The sequence below is a fragment of the Astatotilapia calliptera genome, chromosome 14 (assembly GCF_964374335.1).
Source record: "Astatotilapia calliptera chromosome 14, fAstCal68.1, whole genome shotgun sequence".
NCBI lineage: Eukaryota > Metazoa > Chordata > Actinopteri > Cichliformes > Cichlidae > Astatotilapia > Astatotilapia calliptera.
The window spans coordinates 41,327,988-41,350,632 of record NC_137435.1 but is presented as its reverse complement, the minus strand read 5'-3'; the positions used below and the strand labels follow the sequence as shown (position 1 = coordinate 41,350,632).

General features: G+C 46.0%; 1 long non-coding RNA gene across 1 annotated transcript; it reads left to right on the top strand.

Annotated features, from left to right (window-relative positions):
* Positions 1-326: 326 nt before the first annotated feature.
* Positions 327-21,229, top strand: LOC145420043 (uncharacterized). The gene is made up of 2 exons (XR_013901325.1): positions 327-595; positions 20,738-21,229. It is a non-coding gene; the product is annotated as an uncharacterized LOC145420043 (long non-coding RNA).
* Positions 21,230-22,645: the final 1,416 nt, after the last annotated feature.

The window sequence follows — 22,645 nt, the reverse complement described above, 5'->3', positions numbered from 1 at the left end:
GACAAGGGTTTTGAAGGGGAGAACCATAAGCAACCTATTTGTTTTGGAACTATTGTTTTGAATTAATTGTACCAGTGTGCAAAACTCTGTTGTAGTGTGTGTGTTTTTGAGGGCTTGTGTTTGATGTCTGAGGGCAAAGTTTGGTTTTTCAGCAGGAGTGAATAGTTTTGGGTGTAGAGCTTCATTTTGACCTGGAAATAGGATGTCTGGGAAATTGAGTGAGATGTTATGAATTTGTGTTTACTGTTGTGAGGATAGGAAGCGTAGTTTCAAGAAATGTGCTTTAGCAATCGAGAAAAACTGTAATATGCCTCTGCATCTCTGCACTAAACTTCCTGTTTCTCAGTCTGGCTGAGCACTTGGTTTGTGGGTCAAAGCTGGCCTTCTTTTATACAGGCCTTTATTATTAAAATACATAAAACAATATAATCAGAAAATAACCACTGAGAACATATTTATTCTTTAACAGCATTTTTGAAAACACAGCTGTTTCTATGCGTTTGGGCCTTTTGTCCACACGTAAACGGCGTTTCCAATCACCCAAAACTGAGGACGTGTGGACGAGGAATACAGAGTTCGTCAAGCAACATCACAGGTACGTGGCTTTTTTAAAGTTTTTAAGTTTTTACTGTTTGTTATTGTTTACATGAGATGAATTGCAGAATGGCAGATAGAGACAAAATACTGTTACTGTTAATCTTAATATCTTCAGTTTTTACATGCTTACATATAGACTACACATGGAGTTACTGTCCTTCCATTTTGAAAGGCAGAGGCGTCATGGTGTAATTATTTTACTTGCAGTTGTTTTCTCCTGTGTAATAATATTCAACATTGCTATCAATACCTTTTTTTTTCAAATGTGTCTGTGTGCAAAATGGGTTCAAAATCATAATATATAACTGTGGGGTCCTGTTTGTCCATAGTTTGGACCGGGGGAACAAATCGAGGCAGGATCAGCCTGATATTATCTGTATCCCACTATAACTTTACTGTATAAAGAGCTAACATCCCCAAAATATCCGGAGTAGTTAGTCATTACAAGAAGTGTTTGTGCACTAAAAATCTAGAATGTGGGATACTGTTTGTCCGTGATTTGGAGAGCCCATCACGTGCTCCCAACAGGGAAAACTAATTCTGCAGGGAGACCTACCTTGGATCTTGTGCAGGTGAAGCCAAATGGAAGATATGCTTCACCATATTTTCTAGTCTTTGGCTTGGAAGAAAATTGGTTTGGAAACCAATGCTTCATGTACTGCTTTGCATTTGGGAGCCACGTCAAAAAAACCCGTCTATTATGCTAGCAGTGTCCAAGAGTTGTTTTTTTTACCCCCCCACCCCACACACACACACACAGGCTGACATCTGGGGCCAGAGCTAAGAGTGTTGTGGGCCAGCAGTGGACCACCTCTGGCAAACATAATCTGAGCCACCTGAGGGCCATCATTCTTTGCGGTATGTGGGCCAGATTACGTGTAGATGTGTAAGCACATTGTGTGGGCCAGATCTGGGCCATACCAGTTTTGCTATGTGGGTCAAACAGCTGGCCTTACCTTCCCAAACGGACCAAACTTCATGAGTGAAGGGACAGAGGTCTTACAAGAGTCGAAGATTCCCACTTGATCGTCGTCTGTCAACTTTGGCAAAAAATTAATGGGACTGATGTTGAAATTCGGCTCGAAGGATCAAACTGTTAGAAACATTCTCTTATAAAGTGAAACACACAGAGTAGTGAGCGCCAACACATTTATTTTACTTGCAAGGAAGCAAAAGCACACACTTTGAATGTCTATCCAATTGCTTGCCTGGGAAATCCCATGAATTTCATTTATACAGTTCTTTTAATGTTTCCCTTGGAACAGATATGCGTGTGTGACACTTTTACAGATACATGGTGTACTAGTACATGAATTGAATTGTACTGTGGATAAGAGATAGCAGAGGAGCCACAACAAGGCCTGAAAAGAGGACAGATTGAGAGAGAGATTCAACCTTTCAGCTTATCAAAAAGTGTGTCGTATAGCTTTAATAATTTTCCTATCAATGTGAAAAGGAGAAATCTGACTAAAGGCAGAAAAGTCACAGCTGAGCAGCTCCTGTCACAAAGGTGCTCACCGACCTGAGTCTCACATATGTAAAATGTTTTTTAGTGACTGCTCGGGGCTCTCCCTCCCTCACTGAGCTCCATTCCCTAATTACTATTCCAGGAACTTGCCAGCTCTGTTATATCACAAAAACACATTCACTGCTTGATTGATTGAACCATTAGACTCTGAAATGCTGAGTGTTTTTTTTCATACCGTTGTAAGCTTTATTTGTGCTCTATGATTTTAAAAAAATGTATGCTAGAGGCATACATGCTAATTCTGTAAAAACGTTTTTGTGCATTAAATAAAATGGGAAGCGGAGTATCACACATCAATATTCAAGGTGCTCGTCTATCATCAGGTAGTTTTCCGTTGCTCATGCTTTGATCTAAGTACCCCTTGAATGTCGACTGTTGACGCTTTAGGTTCATGTGCAACTATTGAAAATAGATATGTATAATATCCAGACTATGGATAGTGGGAGAGAACTATAGTTTTCATTAATGATAAGATTCTTTATTTGCAGGCTTTTTATGAATAAGTACAGTGATCAGCTATATAAAATTTTCTACAGTTTTTGTGTGAGCGCACAAAGGTATTGTATTCCTGAGGTGTTCTAAGATGGCTTAGAACAGCGGTCCCCAACCCCCGGGCCTCGGTCCGTGAGTCGTTTGGTACCGGGCCACGAGTGTTGAGGCTCAGGTGTGAAATGTATGGTTTGCAGGGTTTTTATCGGTTTCCAGCGTTATTTTGTTATCGTTTTTATCGTTAACTCGGTTTTCCTGAGTCTTTTCACGTGTGTTATGAATAAATCTTCTTTTTTCGGTACCGGTACTAGTTTTATTTTGTTGTATTTATCCACGACACCTTAAAGGCCGGTCCGTGAAAATATTGTCAGGCATAAACCGGTCCGTGGCACAAAAAAGGTTGGAGACCGCTGGCTTAGAATACCTCAGGACACTCCAATAAGAAATGGAGGATGTCATAAGGAAGATAGATCTCATAAGAAATGTTTTGTGCAATCACAACCCAGATCCGGAAAATAAATATATGACTATTGTTAGTCATGAGCATTTCTGCTTATCGCACACCTCTTGCCATTATCCAAACAGCTATGAATAAGTACCCAGTATTTATTTCACAATACTGCAAAACAACATCAAACACCTGAGTTTCTCAGTATCAGTTTTCTGAAGACAATTTTAGTCAAAGGCATTATTGACCACAGAAAGCAATACCATTCCTATTCTGGCAAGTAGAACTGATAACCTAAGCAAATTTAAACGTTTGAGGAAGTGAAATCAAGGAGCAACGATCTGAATGGTGTGACTGGTTAGGGCTGATGAGAAGAGAAGAAAAAAGGGGGAAAATAGAGCACAGGGAGACAATTAGTTATTATGTGGAAATTATTACTACAGATTTTTTTCCTAATTTATCTTATATGACGAGGACATAGATTTGTGAGCTGAATGACAAATATTAAATTAAATTTTGCATTTGTGTTAATGTAATCAGCATTAACCCAACACTTCAGAGCAATCAAAGTTTGCCTTTTTATATCAAATATTATGTACTTTGTTTAACAAGTGTGACGCTTGTTGAATGAACTAACTGCATGGTCACAACATCATGGCCCTCCAGGCAGACGTATTTGCTTGCTCTGCTATCAGTTTTGATTGGCAAGCCTCAGTCCACCAGGATCAGCAACAGGACTTCAGGCAGCATTATCACAAACACTGACGTCCCACAGGGTTGTATCCTCAGCCCAATCCTTTACATCCTGTTCACCCACAACTGTGTCACCTCCAACAAAGAGAACACCATACTGAAGTTCACGGATGACACTGCAGTGATTGGTCACATCACTGGAGGGGACAAAGCGGCTTATAGGAGAGATAGCCGGTCTGGTGTCATGGCGTGAGGACAACAACCTCACCCTCAACACTGATAAGGAGATGATAGTGGACATGAGGAAGAAAAAGAGGCCTCACCAGCAGCTGTTTATCCAGGGGCTTGAAGTGGAGAGGGTGAGCAGCTTTAGGTACCTGGGCATCTACATCTCTGAGGACCTCACCTGGACACTGAACACCACACAGCTGGTCAAGAAGGCTCAGCAGCTGCTGTATTTCCTGAGGAGGCTGAGGAAATTTGGTATGTCGGCCAAGATCCTCAGCAGCTTCTACAGCTGCAATGTGGAGAGCACACTGACCAGCTGCATCACTGCATGATACAGCAGCACTACCTCTGTGGACCGCAAACGCCTGCAGAGAGTGATAACACCTGTGGAGAAGATCATCAGGACCCCGCTGCCCTCTCTGCAGAGCAGCTACCATCACAGACTCTGGAGGAGAGCTGCCTCCATCCTCAAAGACCCCACACACCCACAGCATGGACTGTTCACACTTCTGCCCTCGGGATGAAGGTTTAGAAGTGTGAAATCCAGAACATCTCGACTCAACAACTCCTTCTTCCCCACTGCTGTCAGACTCCTAAACAGCTGTCCTATTCTAACAGTGATAATTTTTAACAGTAATAATTTTTGCATATCGCATCATCTTACATATTAAGCTCATAGCTCTTTTGCATACTGTGGAGTATACCAGGCCCAAGCACACACACACGCAGATCCGTATTGCCAAGGACCACATTTATTGATGTTTACACAGCAGACAATATGACGCACAGACTGACAGCTCTCGATCCCAGCTGATGTGTGTCTCTTTTCCCTTAGCTCTCTTCCACTCCTCTCCGCCTCACTATATAAAGGGAAGGAAAACCACCATCAGTCCAAAATCGCCTCCTCCCCTCCAGCCGCGCCCCGGACCACACCTCCGCCACACACCCCCACCGCCCGACTGAGGCCGGGAAGCCCACCGGCCGAACCTACTCCCCCCCCCCGCGAGCGAGAGAGGAAATCGGCCACTGCCATCTGCACCCCTGGCCTATGGACCACCTTGAACTTAAAAGGCTGCAAAGCCAGATACCACCGGGTGATCCGGGCGTTGGCATCCTTCATGCGGTGGAGCCACTGTAGCGGGGCGTGGTCCGAGCAGAGGGTGAATGAGCGCCCCAGGAGGTAATAGCGAAGGGAGTCGACCGCCCACCGGATAGCCAAGCACTCCTTCTCCACGGTGCTGTACCGTCTCTCGCGTTCCGCCAGCTTCCGGCTGATGTGAAGAACGGGACGGTCGGCCCCCCTCACCTGCTGGGACAAAACGGCCCCCAGCCCTCTGTTCGAGGCGTCAGTCTGCAGAACAAAAGGGAAGGAAAAGTCAGGAGTGTGAAGCAGCGGCTCCCCACAGAGCGCCTTTTTCACCTGCACAAACGCCGTCTGGCACGGCCCCGTCCACTGGACCAGATCTGGAGCACCCTTCCGGGTAAGATCGGTTAAGGGGCTGGTCAGCTGCGCAAACCCTGGCACGAACCGGCGATAGTAACCCGCCAGCCCCAGAAACCGTCTCACCTCCTTTTTAGTCTTGGGGCGCGGGCAGGATGCGATCGCTGCCGTCTTCTCCACCTGTGGACGCACCTGCCCGCCCCCCAAGTGGTACCCCAGATACTGCACCTCCCTCCGTCCAACCGCACACTTCTTCGAGTTGGCCGTGAGCCCCGCCTGCCTCAGGGACTCCAGGACCGCGGCCACCCGCTGCACGTGCTCCGCCCAGGTGTTGCTGTGGATGATCACGTCATCCAAGTAGGCAGCAGCATACGCAGCGTGCGGGCGCAGCACCCGGTCCATGAGGCGCTGGAAGGTGGCAGGGGCCACGAACAAGCCGAACGGAAGCGTAACGAATTGGTACAAACCGTACGGAGTGGAGAAGGCCGTTTTCTCCTTGGACTCGGCAGACAAGGGAATCTGCCAATAGCCCTTGGTTAAATTCAGGGTTGTGAAAAAACGGGCCTTGCCCAGCCGATCCAGGAGCTCGTCGACCCAGGGCATGGGATAAGCATCAAAACGTGACACTGCATTCACCCTGCGATAGTCGACACAGAACCATATAGCCCCATCCTTCTTCACCACCAGAACGATGGGGCTACACCATGCGCTGTGCGACTCTTCTATCACTCCCATCCTCAGCATATCAGCCAATTCCCTCTGCACGATTTGCTGTTTATGCTCAGGAAGCCTGTAGGGCCGTGAACGCACCGTCACGCCAGGCTGCGTTACAAAATGATGCTCAATGAGAGACGTCCGGCCGGGCAGGGGGGAGAACACGTCAGCAAAACGCTGTTGTGGTAATTATGTTTTACGGAGTCGTGGCTCAGTGAGGACATCCCGGACTGCGCGCTCAAGCTGGAGGGCTTTCATCTGCTGCGCGCGGACCGGCAGGCCGCTCTCTCCGGTAAAACCAAAGGTGGAGGTGTCTGCTTCTACATCAATAGTGGCTGGTGCACAGATGTAACAGTGATTGCTCAGCACTGCTCTCCCTCTCTGGAATATCTTTTTATTCACTGCAAACCGTTTTATTCTCCGCGGGAGTTTGCTTCATTCATCCTGGCCGCTGTTTACATCCCGCCAGACGCGGATGCGCAAGCAGCTCAGTGCGCACTCGCAGAGCAGATTCTCCACACGGAGCGGACATACCCGGACTCTCTCATCATTGCTCTTGGGGACTTTAACAAAGCCAATCTGAGCCATGAGCTTCCGAAATACAAGCAGTATATTAAATGCCCGACCAGAGAGGAGAGGACATTGGACCACTGCTACAGCACGATCAGCGGGGCCTATCGCGCGGTGCCGCGCGCTTCACTCGGACTTTCTGATCACGTCATGATCCACCTAATCCCCGCGTACAGACAGAGGCTGAAGCTCTCCAAACCTGTCGTGAGGACCAAAAAACTGTGGAGCAACGAGGCTGTGGAGGAGCTTCGCACGTGTTTGGAGACCACAGACTGGGACACATTGAAGGCTGCTTCTAACAGCTTGGACGAGTTTACGGACACTGTCACCTCCTATATCCACTTCTGTGAGGACAGCATTGTGCCATCACGCACCAGGGTGAGTTATAACAATGACAAACCCTGGTTTACCCCTAAACTCAAAAAGCTGTGGCTGGAAAAGAGTAAGGCGTTCAGAAGCGGAGACAGGGACTGCTACAGAGAGGCCAAGTACAAGTTCACTAAGGAAGTGGACATTGCCAAACATCAGCACTCTGAGAAGATGCAGCAGCAGATCTCAGAGAATGACTCGGCCTCTGTGTGGAAAGGTTTTAGGAATATTACAAACTACAAGCCTAAAACCCCCCACTCCACTGACGACTTGCTCTTGGCCAACACCCTCAACGACTTCTACTGTCGTTTTGACGAGCCATCAGGCAGCCTTCACAGCTCCAACGACCCCAACAATAGAGGCACTTTGGACACCTCTTTGGACACTTTGGACACCCACCTCTCCCCCCTCCATAGAGCCATCACCACCTTCAAACTGTTCACCTACAACACCCCCCTCCTCACCCCACACAAAAGAGGATTTCACACCACCTCCTCCGACCACAACTCTTCATATTCATGAAGCAGATGTGAGGAAGCAGTTTAAGAATCTGAATGCTCGGAAAGCTCCCGGCCCAGACGGTGTGTCTCCTGCCACCCTCAGACACTCTGCAAACGAGCTGGCCCCAGTGTTTTCTGGCATCTTCAACTCCTCACTGCAGGCATGTCATGTGCCTGCCTGCTTCAAGTCCTCTACCATAATCCCTGTCCCCAAGAAACCTAGGATCACTGGACTAAATGACTACAGACCCGTGGCTCTGACATCTGTGGTCATGAAGTCATTTGAGCGCCTAGTTCTCTCCCATCTCAAGACCCTCACGGCCCCCCTCCTGGACCCCCTGCAGTTTGCATATAGAGCCAACAGGTCTGTAGACGACGCCATCAACATGGCCCTACACTTCATCCTGCAGCATCTGGACTCCCCAGGAACCTACGCCAGGATCCTGTTTGTGGACTTCAGCTCTGCCTTCAACACCATCCTTCCAGACCATCTCCGAGGCAAGCTTTCCCAGATGAATGTGCCTGATCCCATCTGCCGGTGGATCACTGACTTCCTGACGGACAGGAAGCAGCACGTGAGGCTGGGGAAGAATGTCTCGGACTCCCGGACCATCAGCACCGGCTCCCCTCAGGGCTGTGTTCTTTCTCCTCTGCTCTTCTCCCTGTACACCAACTGCTGCACCTCCACCCACCAGTCTGTCAAGCTAATCAAGTTCGCAGATGACACCACCGTCATTGGGCTCATCTCTGACGGGGATGAGTCTGCCTACAGGAGGGAGGTTGAACGTCTGGTGTCCTGGTGCAGCCACAACAACCTGGTGCTGAATGCCCAGAAGACAGTGGAGATTATTGTGGACTTCAGGAAGCACACAGCCCCACTCCCCCCCATCATCCTGACTGACACCCCCATCACCTCTGTGGACTCATTCCGCTTCCTGGGTACCACCATCACCCAGGACCTGAAGTGGGAGCCCACCATCACCTCCGTCATCAAGAAAGCCCAGCAGAGGATGTACTTCCTGAGGCAGCTGAAGAAATTCAACCTGCCAACACGGACGATGATGCAATTCTACACTGCAATCATCGAGTCCATCCTCACCTCCTCCATCACCGTGTGGTACGCTGGAGCCACTATCAGGGACAAACAGAGACTGCAGCGTGTTGTGCGCTCTGCTGAGAAGGTGATTGGCTGCAGACTCCCATCTCTGCAGGACCTGTACACCTCCAGGACACTGCGGCGTGCAGCCCGGATCTCAGCTGACCCTTCTCACCCTGGACACAGTCTGTTTGACCTGCTCCCCTCAGGCAGGAGGCTCCGGTCCATTCGCACCAGAACCTCTCGCCACAAGAACAGTTTCTTCCCCTCTGCTGTTGGACACATGAACAATAACCACATGACTGTCCCCGCCACTAACACATGACCCTACGCTGTGTCACTGCATCATTTCATGTCTGGCACTGATCACCACCTGCACTCATGTATATATCTTTCTACGTAGCACTCATAATTCTTATTCTCATGTATATATCTCATGTATATCTCATGCACATATCTTTCTTTCTACATAGCACTTTAATTCTTATTGTTTGCACTGAAGCACCGCAGCAATTTCCTAATGTTGTAAACCTCAACATCTGGCAATAAACCCATTCTGATTCTGATTCTGATTCTGATTGTAACACGACAACGTCCGCTCTCTGGGCCTGTGTGAGATGGTCATCACAAGGGAGGGAGGCGGGGATGATGGAATTTGGCACCTCCGGCCCCAACTCATCTCTCTCCTTAACCAGGCTTACCAGAGAAGCGGTTTCAACCTCTCTCCACGCTTTAAGGAGATTGAGGTGATAAATCTGCGTGGCCCCTCCCCTGTCCGACCGAGCGACCTCATAGTCAACGTCCCCGACTCGCCGTGTGACCACAAAGGGTCCTTGCCACTTGGCGAGCAATTTCGAGCTGGAAGAAGGGAGTAATACAAGCACTTTGTCTCCCGGTGAAAATTGCCCGAGTCTAGCCCCTCTGTCATACAGGCGTTGCTGACGCTGCTGAGCCTGGAGCAAATTCTCCCGTGACAACCTCCCCAAAGTGTGGAGTTTAGCTCTCAGGTCCAACACGTACTGAATCTCATTCTTGGCGGGGCTCGGACCGTCCTCCCAGCTTTCTTTAATCAGGTCAAGCACCCCGCGTGGCCTCCTGCCGAACAGCAGTTCAAAGGGAGAAAATCCCGTGGAGGCCTGGGGCACCTCCCGCACTGCGAATAACAGAGGGTCTAGCCAGTGATCCCAATTGCGTTCATCCTCGTTAATGAACTTACGAATCATGGACTTTAAGGTCTTATTCAGCCGCTCCACCAACCCGTCCGTCTGAGGGTGGTAGACGTTGGTCCGAATAGATTTAATGCCCAGTAATTCGTACAGTTCCCGCAGTGTACGAGACATAAACGACGTGCCCTGGTCAGTCAGTATCTCTTTCGGGATTCCGACTCGGGAGATGACCTGAAACAGTGCCTGCGCCACACTCTTTGCAGAGATGGTGCGCAGCGGGACTGCTTCCGGGTACCGCGTTGCATAATCCACCAGGACTAACACAAAGCGGTAGCCGCGTGCACTCCGGTGAAATGGCCCGATGAGGTCCATGCCAATGCGTTCGAACGGGACCTCTATGAGTGGAAGCGGACGCAAAGGCGCTTTTGGTATGGCCAGCAGATTAACAAGTTGGCAGTCCGGGCAGGACGCGCACCAGCGGCGCACATCCGCTCGGATGCCCGGCCAATAAAATCGGGCCGTTATTCGCTCCAGAGTTTTTTCGTATCCCATATGCCCTGCCATAGGGTTATAATGAGCCGCCTGGAAAATTGTTTCCCGGCGGCCCTGCGGCACCAACAGCTGGGTGTGCATCACCTCCGTGCGAGCGTCACGACTCACACGGTATAACCTATCTTTCGACAAAATGAAGCGTGGGTAGGTCCGCACGGCTTCAGGGCGCACCACGTGACCATCAATCTCAATCACTTGGTCAAAGGCTGAGCGTAGGGTATCGTCACGAGACTGCTCCAGTGGGAAATCACCCGTGGGGGGAACTTCTGGAGCCGGCGGGACTACCTGTGAAGGACCCGCCGTCTCCCCCTCCCCAGAGTCAGTGTCGGACGACCCCGCGTCACCACTGAGCGCCGCGCAGACACTACATGCTACTAGCGGTCGTGACCGCACCCCCGCGTACTGTCCCAACAGATGACAAAACCCCGGCCAATTCGTGCCCAGAATTAGGGGATGCGACAGGCGCGGGCTAACCGCAGCCGTTATTCTATGCGTTTTACCCTTATACTTCAATAACAGCGGCACTATGGGATACCTGTGAACATCACCATGCACACACCTCACCTCCACCCATTCTGCCTCCAGCAATGCCCCGGGGCGAACCAAACTTTGGTGCACGAGGGTCTGCATGCAGCCCGTGTCCACCAAAGCATGGCGTATACCCCCTCGAGTCCTTACCGGAATGCTGTATGTCCCTCCCGGACCGGGAGAGGGCGCTGGGGCACCGGCAACGCGGAACACCTGCCCCACCTTCATCAGAGGACAGTCCCTCCTCAGGTGTCCCGGCTGTCCGCACTTCCAGCACTCCTGCCCCGGCGTCTGTGCTGCTCTCCGTGGCTCAGGGGCAGCGCTGCTTAGGTCCGGTCCCTGGGAAGGCACAAACGCAGCAAAAGGATTAGTGGGGCTCAACGCCAGCGTCCGCTCTGCCTGCCCTGGCACAGGCATCCAGCGCCTCGGTGCCGGCACCAGGGCTTGTCTGTTCGGCCTCCGGCCGCTGTCCCCGGGCTCCCCCGCTCTAGCGGCAAGGTGGTCCTCCGCCAACGTCACCGCCACCTCCAGACTCGCGGGACGGTGGCACCTGACCCATCTCGCCGTCTCTGCAGGCAGCCCCTCCACGAACTGCTCCAGCACCACTTTGCCCACCAGCAGCGTCTCGCCTTCTGACGATCCCGGCTGCAGCCAGCGTACGGCCGCGTCATGCAGCTTCCGGGCCCAAGCAAACGGCCGATCCGCCACGGCCAGCCGACAGGCCCGGAATCGCCGGCGATGATCTTCAGCGGTGAGCCCCAACCTGTCCACCACCGCCCGGCTCATGTCCTGGAAGCTGCCCCTCGAAGCCGGCGGCAGACCCAGGGCCGCCGCCCGAGCCTCCCCTGACAACAGAGGAAGCAAACGCGGAGCCCACTCCGCCTGCGGCCACTGGCAGGCCTCCGCCGTGGCACGAAAAGTCTCCAGAAAAACCTGGGGGTCGTCCCCGTCCCCCATCCGGGGCACCGCCACCGACAGTGGTGGGGGCTTCGGCGGGGCAGCGGCGGCAACCAGTCGCTCCAGAACCAGAGTCTGCCGGTCCGTCTGCTCCTGCAGCGCAGCCAGGTGGGCCCGCTGGGCCGCTGCCTGGTCGTGGCTCATCTTTGCCATCTCCGCCAGCATCTGCGCCAAATACTGCAAAGGCTGGGCGGGCGGCGCAGCCTGCGGGTCGGACATCCCCACACCGGCAGGCTCCTGGGTTTCGGCACCACTTGTGGAGTATACCAGGCCCAAGCACACACACACGCAGATCCGTATTGCCAAGGACCACATTTATTGATGTTTACACAGCAGACAATATGACGCACAGACTGACAGCTCTCGATCCCAGCTGATGTGTGTCTCTTTTCCCTTAGCGCTCTTCCACTCCTCTCCGCCTCACTATATAAAAGGAAGGAAAGCCACCATCAGTCCAAAATCGCCATCAGCTGTTCTTACCAGCACCGCCCCGTCGAGCTCACTGCACCACTCCTCCCCTGCAGCCGCGCCCCGGACCACACCTCCGCCACACATACATACATCTACCTCACTCTGAAATTTTGCCTTCATTTATTTATACTATTTGTATTTTATCTGTTCTATTTGTACATATTAGCCGGGCTCTTGTTGTCTATTTTAGTGTGTGCATGTGTTTTTTTTCTTTTTTTACTTTGTAGTAGAGATGGCACGATACAACTTTTTTATGTCCGATACCGATATCATAAATTTGGATATCGGCCGATACCGATATGAATCCGATATAGTGTGGTTTTTAATCAATAAAACTGTTTTTATAATATCTTGCTACATTTTGTATAAGTTTAAAAAAAAACACTAAAGCTATTCTGTTATACCTGTATGCAAAAAATACACTGCACCCAAAATATTTCATAGTTCAGCAAAACTGATCAATCTAATAAATTTAAACCTGCTCCATCCTCCCTATTCTGGTATTTTAAAGAGTACGCGACCTAACTAATAAACTCCCAGCAAAAAAAAAAATAGGGAACCACCCCCCACCTCATGATGCTTAATCTATGTAATCAACTTTAATTTGATACAGTGTGAAAAAAATGCACAGAAATCATTTATTTATTTTTCAAGAATAATTAAATAGATTCAACATCTTTCTTCAACAGAACTGCACAGATGGTACCTTCCCAAAGGAAAAAGTACTATAGCTGGTATATTAGACTTAACAGTTACTATATATAGTAATGGACTTCTATACTTTTTACATCAGATTAAAACTTTGGGTGCAAGATTCAGATAATTATTTAATAACAGCCAGACATTTTAAATGAGAATAAGAAAGAAAAGTATGTCTTTGTGCCCCCTTTTCCCTGTTCCTCCCTTCCCTGCCCTATCGACCCCCCTGGCCAAACTTTGCTAGATCCGCCCCTGCACAGTTACGTCAGCTGCGTAGAAAAAGATCCTGGTGTAGAAAGTAATATTAAATAAATTCAAGCTTAAACGTGCTGATGTTGTTCAGCCGCTGCTTTCTGGCACGAAGTGGGCCAAAAACAAACAGGAGAGACGGACAGAAAAGCCGATCAGCTGATCATTAATCAGTTTCAGGGTTGAAGTAGCAGCAGGAGAGAGAGAGAGAGAGAGGCAGTCGCTCCATATATCGGTTGTTAAGCTTAACGCTGGAACGCTTCACAAACATTCAGAGATGGACTTACACACTTGCTTTCTTCTCTCTGGGATCACTTCCTCGGAGATGAAATGCTGGGTTGGTAGCGAGGCTACAAATACTCAACCAGACCGCCAACAGGTCTCGCACCCCACAGCCGCTCTATCACGTGACGCATACTGCTCCGACGTGCTATGGTTATGAGCCAAGTTACGCCATGTCGCAAGTTTTGTGAGGTGCTTTTTTGATATTTAATGGATCGGATTACATTTTTTATTTCTCTCCGATTTCCGATCCAGTAATTTAGGTCAGTATCGGACTGATAGCGATAGTAATATCGGATCGGTCCATCTCTAGACACATCTGCTTACCTGTATCTTTTGCTCATTTCTCCTCCTCTTCTTTTCTCTTTTTTCTAAACTGAGCACCTGATGGCTTTGAACTTTTCTTGTCCATCTTCCATTGGTTTGAATTTTGCACTCCAGTATGAACACAAATCCCCCAATCCCCGAGAATCACCACAACATAACCTAACAGACCTACACCTTAGTTCACAGATTCACTTTGTCTAAGGTTTATTTCTGAGATTTTGCACAACCCAGGATTCAAATCATGAACACATAATGGGCTTGGATTTACATCATTATGAATGAAATGTGCTCTATTTGGCAGCAGCCCCTCCCCCCCTTTCGACGGGTTGTGTGTGACTTTAAATCATCAAACTGTAAATTATAAATTTTAAATTGTTATTGATCCTTTACTCCTGGTCCTAAAGTGTGTATTTATTTTCTTACTCTTCTTATATTTATTGTTTGTTTACTTGCACTGCTGTAACTGGAGCCTCGTCGTCTCGTCTCTATATGCTGGACTGTCTGTAGCGGAGATGACAATAAAGTTTACTTTGACTTCAGCAGCGAGCAGGCGCACCGAGGGCTCTCGCGCTCACTTTTCGTGTAGAATTTCGAAAAAACATCGGTGCAAATTATAAGTCTGTATCATGATGTCTGGTGTTTTCGTGTTTGTTGTTTTGTTTTTATTTTGTTTTATTTTGCGAGTTGGTTATTAGATGCTGCTCCAGCCGGTCAGTGAATCCACTGCCGCCCCGCCCTCTCCTCCCTGTACCCTGTGAGTACGAGCAATTTTTTAAATTTTTTTTATTTTTTTTGCAGATGCCCGTATCGCCCATATCAAAAACCGCTACTGGCCATACTGATCCCTTGGATGACGCTGATTGGCTTTGGGTAACGCTTATTAGTTGTTAAAGTTTTTTCAGAATGAGATATGTACCCCCATGTTACAAGTCCATTTCTTGTCAAAGACCATGTTCATAAATAACTGAGCATGTCTTCAATTGCAGAATGCAAACACAAATTTTAATCAAAATTTACTTATGCTAAATATTGGCTGCGCTATAACCCAAATGTGGCTGAGAATAAATGTGCAAACTGGAGCTACACTACAGGATCAGACTGTGGCTCCACAGACAATGCTTCTTTAATCAGTAAGAGTTTATTTTTTCCCCTTATATTAACAGCATGAAATAAAGAGCATATAGACATGGCTGGAACGGTTGCATAACTGGCACTGAATATCAACATATGACTCTGGGCCAGTGACCTTTATTTGCTTACCCAGTCTACAGTCTCTTCAAGGTAATTTTCAAGGTAACTTTATTTCCAGGGTCCAGGACATTTCACCAAAGTATTGCCCCCCCCCCCCCCCCCCCCACACACACACACACACACACACAGCTGTAGTAGTCACTGCAGCCCCTTAAATATTCTAATATCTCTGCCATTACAATATACAATGTAAGAAATCAAACACAAAGCTGTAGTGAACAGTACAGCAGCGAAATGTCAAAGACCCTGGTGAAGACATGAATAAACACAGGAAACTAACAATATCAAAGCTAGCTTGCCAGTTAGTTTCTCTGAAACCCAGACCATCTCCAGTGTCAAAGATCTTGTAATAATACATTTGGTGAGGAAGGGTACACATGTTATCATGTGGTTACTACAGGGAGCAGGGAATTAACCCTTTGAGTTAAAGCTGAAAGTCTGCACTTCAATCACTATTTGATTGTTTCATTTAAAATCCACAGCGGTGCTGTAATTATTAAATTTACTAAAAGAAAAAATGCTAACTTTCACAGTCTTGAGAGTGTGTGAGGGATGTTCCTTGAGAAAATGAGGTCCTCTGCCCTCTTCCTTTGTGTAGGGCTCTGGTCAAAGAAGTCAAAAAGAAAACAAAAACACTTTTAAATAGTGTTTATGAAGCAGCTCCAAATTCACAGCTTTTTCCTATATAATTCCATCAATATATGATTATCATTGGAGATAACTGGGCCACTTACACCTGTCTTTCAATGTTTTAATATCTTTTCATTTGAATCTGGCTTATCAGGACATTCAAGTAGAATATGATATCCACCTACCACCAATATACACAGATTCTGTAAAAGTTAACACACTAAATGTCCAGTTGTGAAATATGATGACAGACTTTACTTATCAGCTTTCTTTCAATGAGTTCATCAGTTGAACTGGATAACCTCAAACTTAAACAAAGGAGAACATGTCGCAGTTGAAGACTTACATCATCATCGAAGATTTTATGAGCCTAGTCAGCCCTCCTATGCCACTCTTGAATTTGTACAGCTCCATGAACCTCTCCATATTGGTCAAGCACAGCAAAAAAGGAACCATTTCAGGTCAACAGATGTAAGACGGGCAAATTCTGCTTCAACCTGAGCAACAGAAGAAGAGGGGTGGTGAGTATAGGCAAAATTAAAAAAAAAAAAATGCTTTCAGACCCAAATTTAAGCAAACCGTCATCTGAGGACCCTTAGAGAAAACACAAACACACAAAAGTAAACAAGCAAAAAGATGCCCTTTACCTGCCGTTCAGCGAACAAGGAAGTTCAGAGAACAATAAGCTCTGTCTTGAAATCTTTTAAAGTAGAATGATTGTGAAAATGACTTATGTGATGTAAAACTTTAGTAAATCTGCGATGTAAAAGAACACTGAGTAAAAGGACAAGTAACAATTTCCTTATTCCTCAGATGTTTACCTTGATGAGCAATATACTGCTTTAGTCCAACTGCCTCATTAAAGTTATACAACAGGCTTTTTACATTAAAGCCAGCAAGTCCATTACATACTCCTTCTATGACCCCATGATCTCATAAATTAACTTGTAAGGCTTTTTTAGATCTGAAATACTGTGCACATTCTGTGTATATGCAGGGTAGTGGACAGCAATTTACACAAACAAAGTGCAAAGTTTGCAAGTCGACCTAATTTAAATGACAAAGACAGATGTGATCATCTACAGTAGATCTGTGAAAATAAATTAATGGCAAACCTTCATTTATGGATGTTATTACAAACACAACAGCCTAAACAGTCTGCTTTTGTTAATGCTTTTGTTGGTAGCATGTCTGAATATTTAGTTTATGCCACCTGGATGTGATTATCAATAGTGCAATGTTACTTCTTAAAAAGTACCTTGACACTACACAGAAAAAAACCAAGTGTCAATTTTACACTTAGAGTTGATTTTAACTCTTCTTCAGATAACATTTGGTCCCACTCAAAATTAGAGTTAAATGGCCAGTGTTAACTTTTCAGTGTTAATTGTACTCAATTTAGTGTCAAAATTAACAACAAAACATTATTTATTTTTATATTTAACACTGAGGGTTATTCACACTGTTTAGAGTAATTACACTTTATAGAGCTATTTTTCCTCCAAATTTAGTTTAATAATAACACTGATGTGTAATAATATATCATTTTTATTTCTCTGTAGTTTTATTTTTTCATATTCATCTTATGATGCTATATTACTAAACTGTGATCTATGCTATATTATGGAAATAACAACAAACATACAGGTTAAAGTAACAGCATTTATTCTGGGGGTGGCTGTAGCAGAGCAGGTCAGCCACTAATCAGAAGGTCGGTGGTTCGATCCCAGGCTGCCTCCTGGCTGCATGCCAAATATCCTTGGGCAAGATACTAACCCCGTGTTTGCCTACTGGTGGTGGTCAGAGGGCCCGGTGGCGCCAGTGTCCGGCAGCCTCGCCTCTGTCAGTGCGCCCCAGGGTGGCTGTGGCTACAACGTAGCTGCCATCACCAGTGTGTGGATGACTGGATGTGTAAAGCGCTTTGGGGTCCTTAGGGACTGAGAAAAGCGCTATACAAATGCAGGCCATTTACCATTTATTACGTTTCTCATTTCAGTGTTATTTAATTACCTTAACAAACCCTTACAATTCACATTAGCATACAGTTCTATGGTGCTCACTAGAGAAAGCAATATGACGTTTCTCCAATGTCATAGTTGTTTGCAGAAAAGTGAAAAAGTTGGTCAGGGATGAACTGTATGATGTACCACAGACATGGGCCCAACAAGTTCATCAAGGGCTCCTACTGAACCTGGCACTTTACATGGAAGTGCAAGCTTGTCAATCACAAGGTGTGAATGGTGCTTCTTGTGGATCCCTGACCAAGAAGGTAGGGCTGATGATGTTGTCTAGATGCTGCTGTACACTGGTTCCAGCCTACAACAACACATTAAACAACAGTATTAAGTGACTATCCTCTGACAGTAGATTAGCTCACCTCACTGTCCATGAAAATAGAGGTGATGGAACGTATATTTTAAACAACGCACCTTTGGGAATTTGATGAGGTTATCGACAGCTTGAGATGCAGACACCTTTCCTGGTCTCTTTCGCCTTTGTGCAGATGGTGGTAGCAGATGTAGCAGCAGCAAGATAGTAGACATGTCACTGTCCCAGACTACAGACGAATAAACAAAGAATTATTCCAAAAATGCATTCAATTGACAGAATTACCTATATAACCAACAATGGCAAATAAAAACAGTCACAATCATACCATTCTCAACTTCAGTACCTGACTCAGCATTGCACATTAACTCCAAGAGCTCTGAGGTGGGAACAAGTCCATGACTTTTCTTTACAACCTTTGCTTTGAGATTGATGGGCCACCTCTCCAAGAATTTGCTGGCAGTGACCTCACAAAACAGGAGTCAGAAATCTTGTTCTATCTGTATTGCAAAAATACAGAACATAGAGAGGTGCAATGAGTGACACTGCAAGCTTCATGGAATATTTCAGTGATTCAACAAATGAAGATGTCTTACCAGTCCTGGTGTGTCCAGAAACCACATCAGGCCTATGAAGACACCTGCTGGATTCTTTTCATTGCTGACCATTAAATGAAGGTAGCTTTCTTTTCACGGATGTCTTCATCAGCAGAGTGTCTCAAAAGAGCAATAGCTGCTCTTACATCCTCATCTGATAACACTGTCTCAGTGGTGAGTGGTCTGGATCAAACCATGGCCTGGCCCACCAACTTAAGAAAAAACAATTTGATTGAATCCTGCCTACAAATTACATCAGTATCATTTAAATCACGTGTCAAAGTCAAGGCCCGTGGGCCGCATCCGGCCCGGTGTACATTTATATCCTGCCTGCGAGATCATTTTATATAGATGTACTATTATTGTTATGCATGGCCCGGCGATATGAGGCGCTAATAATATACAAACTACAGATTCCATAATGCAGCGCTGTAGCCTCCTTGCTGAACGCTAGGCTACCTGGGAACATTCCCGCGTCAATCAAGTCAAACTTCTGTTATAGAGATTGACAGACCACGAGACTTTCACGCATTGCATGCCGGGAACTCGTGCCAAAACAATCCAAGTACCGGATCAAATGCAAGCAATTGCAGCACCACAAAACGTTCATTCTCCGGTTCCAATACCTTCTTGGTTTTTCTTTGCCCCCCAAAAAAGTTATGTACAAAACGAAGGAGAACTGTCACGGCTGGCGGGGTGAGCCGTGTGGTGTGGAGGAAAAGGAGGACCCAAAATGCAGCAGTGACTGATGATACGAGTGATGTTTATTTACAAAGTGGTAGTGGCAGAAACAGGCAACGAAGCATGAGAAATTACTAATGGAAACCTAAACTGGGAAACACTAAAGAGCAAACCTGAAATCATAACGGAGCAGAGAGACGTAGAGACAGGAACACCATAGAACGCAGAGATACATGGATGAATGCAGACGAGCCGACAACGAACACAGACCGACACCCACTAAATATACACACACAAGGTAATCGGGTAATCACACACAGGAGGGAAGAACAGCTGAACCTAATACACATGATGACCGGAGGAGACAAGCTGAACACCATGACAACAGACACAGACTTTCAGAACAATACAGGAAATCTAGAACCCGAACCGGACACAAGGAGGGAGGACACAGAATAACTAGAACAGAGGGACATAATCCTAAAACGCTGGGCCAACGACCCAGCACCATGACAAGAACAATGCCGGTCCGTACAAAGACAGACTTGATAAAAAGTCAAAGAAAATATACGAGGACAAAATCAAAGGAGTGAAAGGTTTAGACCCTTACGAGCACACAGAGGGACAAAATACGTCAGCGTGCTGCCCAACTTCACCACGATCAGATTTATAATTATACGGTTCTTGGAGTGAGTGCATACACTCATGAAGTTTAGTAACTTCAGGTCACTGCAACAAGCCCAGGTAGAGTTTACCGACGGATGGGTGCAGGACCTTGAAATGCACCGTGTAGAAAGTAAAGACCATCGTACGTATCATAAGTTTACCAGTCTCACAAATCGTCGTCATAAATACACATTCATTAACCGTTTATTAATAGGACCTTTGAGCTCAACGGTAATTAATTAGTAGTGGAAATAATTTCTGGTAGCATCACAGAAATGTAGCAGTGACAATAATATTGTATGCTGTAATCGCACTGGACAATTAGTGATACAAAACTACTGTTTTATCCTGTGAATAAAAGTATATGTTTTTGTCAGTGTACCATAATAACAGAAGCGAAACGCAATATTGTGTCAGGACAATTCACTGTTTATGCACAATAAACAAAGGAGCATAGCGCCACAATTTCTGTTCAGCGCCAGACTTGCACACAACCTATATCACCAATTATGTTATGAAAAATGACGTATTAACTACAACAGCAGACTGACCTTTGTGGAAATGCTTGGAGCAGACTAACCTGTGAGCTGGAGTGTTTTGGGACGTTATATTTGGTCTTTGAATGGCTGCAATCCAGTCGCCTCTTTGTTACTTCCAAAAAATATGATTGTTTGCTTGCAGGACACCAGGAGAGATGAGTCCTCCGTCACAGATGCTGCAGGTTCAAGCTCATTGCATCTCCAACCCACATCCACTGCCACTGTACTTAAGGGAAGTTAAAGACTTTCTTCTGCACCTATTTGGATCACCTCGATCCATGACAGTCATTCAGGCAGTAATGCCTGGACTGGAAACAAGCCATCCTTAAAATATTACAACATTCCAGCTCCTGTGTTGGAATGAAAAACAAATGTGTTGTTTAAATCAGAGACTGCACTTGTGACAGAACAACAAATATTTTATTTTGATTATATAAGTAATGCAAGTACAAAACAAACTTGTGGTAGGCCTAAACTTATTTTCTTAATAATTAAATCTGAGACTTTGTTTCATTGTAAGATTATAACAGTGATGGCAATCTAACTGTTTGTTGTTCAGCAGAACAGTGTCCAGTATGTTGGCTGTTATACTTTGTTGTGTTTGAAAATAAAAGTTGGGCTGATTTTAACATAATTACAAAAAGTGTTGTTAATTATATTTAATCATATTCAGGTTACCACACAGTTTTTTCATTTAGTTGAACTTGAAATGTTTGTCAGTAGGTAAACAATTAAAGTTGTACAGTCAGAAATATCAATTTATTCTTAATACTGCAGACTTGCAATGTGTAAGTTGTCCTAACAGTCATCTTAAGTAAACTTTACTTAGTTTTTTTGAGGCAACGAGTTTCCTCAATTTTTTTGAGTTCTGGGAACTAACAAGGCTGTACAGTGTACTCAAAATGAGTAAGTTGCCCTAACTTGGTCATCTTACGTAAACTTGATCCAATTTTTTTGAGTTCTGGGAACAAATGAGCTTGTACAGAGTACTCAAAATAAATAAGTTGTCCTAATTTAGTCATTTTGGAGCAGCAGCGCCTCTTCTTTCTCAGGAGACTGAAAAGATTCGGCATGAGCCCCCGCATCCTCAGGACCTTCTATCACTGTGCCATTGAGAGCATCCTCACTGGATGCATCACCACCTGGTATGGCAACAGCACCGCCTACAACTGCAAAGCTCTCCAGCGAGTAGTGCGGTGCTCTGAACGGATAATTGGAGGTGAGCTTCCCTCCCTCCAAGACATCTACAGGAAGCGGTGCCTGAGGAAAGCGGGGAGGATCATCAAGGACTCCAGTCACCCCAGCCATAAACTGTTCAGACTGCTTCCATCAGGAAGGAGGTTCTGCAGCATCCGGTCCCGTACCAGCAGACTGAGAGACAGCTTCTTCCACCAGGCCATCAGACTGCTGAACACGTCATAGACACCTCACCTCCACTACTGGAACTTTAACATTATGCACTCCATACTGTACAGTAATGCCACTGTTTTGCACATGTCTCAACTCTGTATATTTTATTTTATTTATTTTATATATTCTATTTATTGTTTACTCTATTTAATTTGTAAAATATGTGTACACACACACACACACACACACACACACACACGTAGAAAAATATTTAGTATACACATCCAGAAATGCATATACTATTATATATTGTACATATATTTATTAGTTTCAGATGTAGCCATTCTTGTATTTTGCTTGTTTACATTATTGTATTTGCACAGCTCTGTTGCTTGTGAAGCTCGCACACAAGAATTTCACTCACATGTGCTGTACCAATGTACCTGCACATGTGATGTGACAATAAAAATGATTTGATTTGATTTGATTTTTAGCTAAGCTTTACTCAATTTTTTTGAGGCAACGAGTTTCCTCAATTTTTTTCAGTTCTGGGAACTAATTAGATTTTACAGTGTAGCAGTATGTCGGTGAGTCTGGTGTAGAAAAACAGTCTTTGGTTCCGCTAACTCTACGGGTGAAACATTCATACTGGCTAACTTAGAGGAAATGCTGCGAGCGTTACAAGAATCTGATTGCTCAG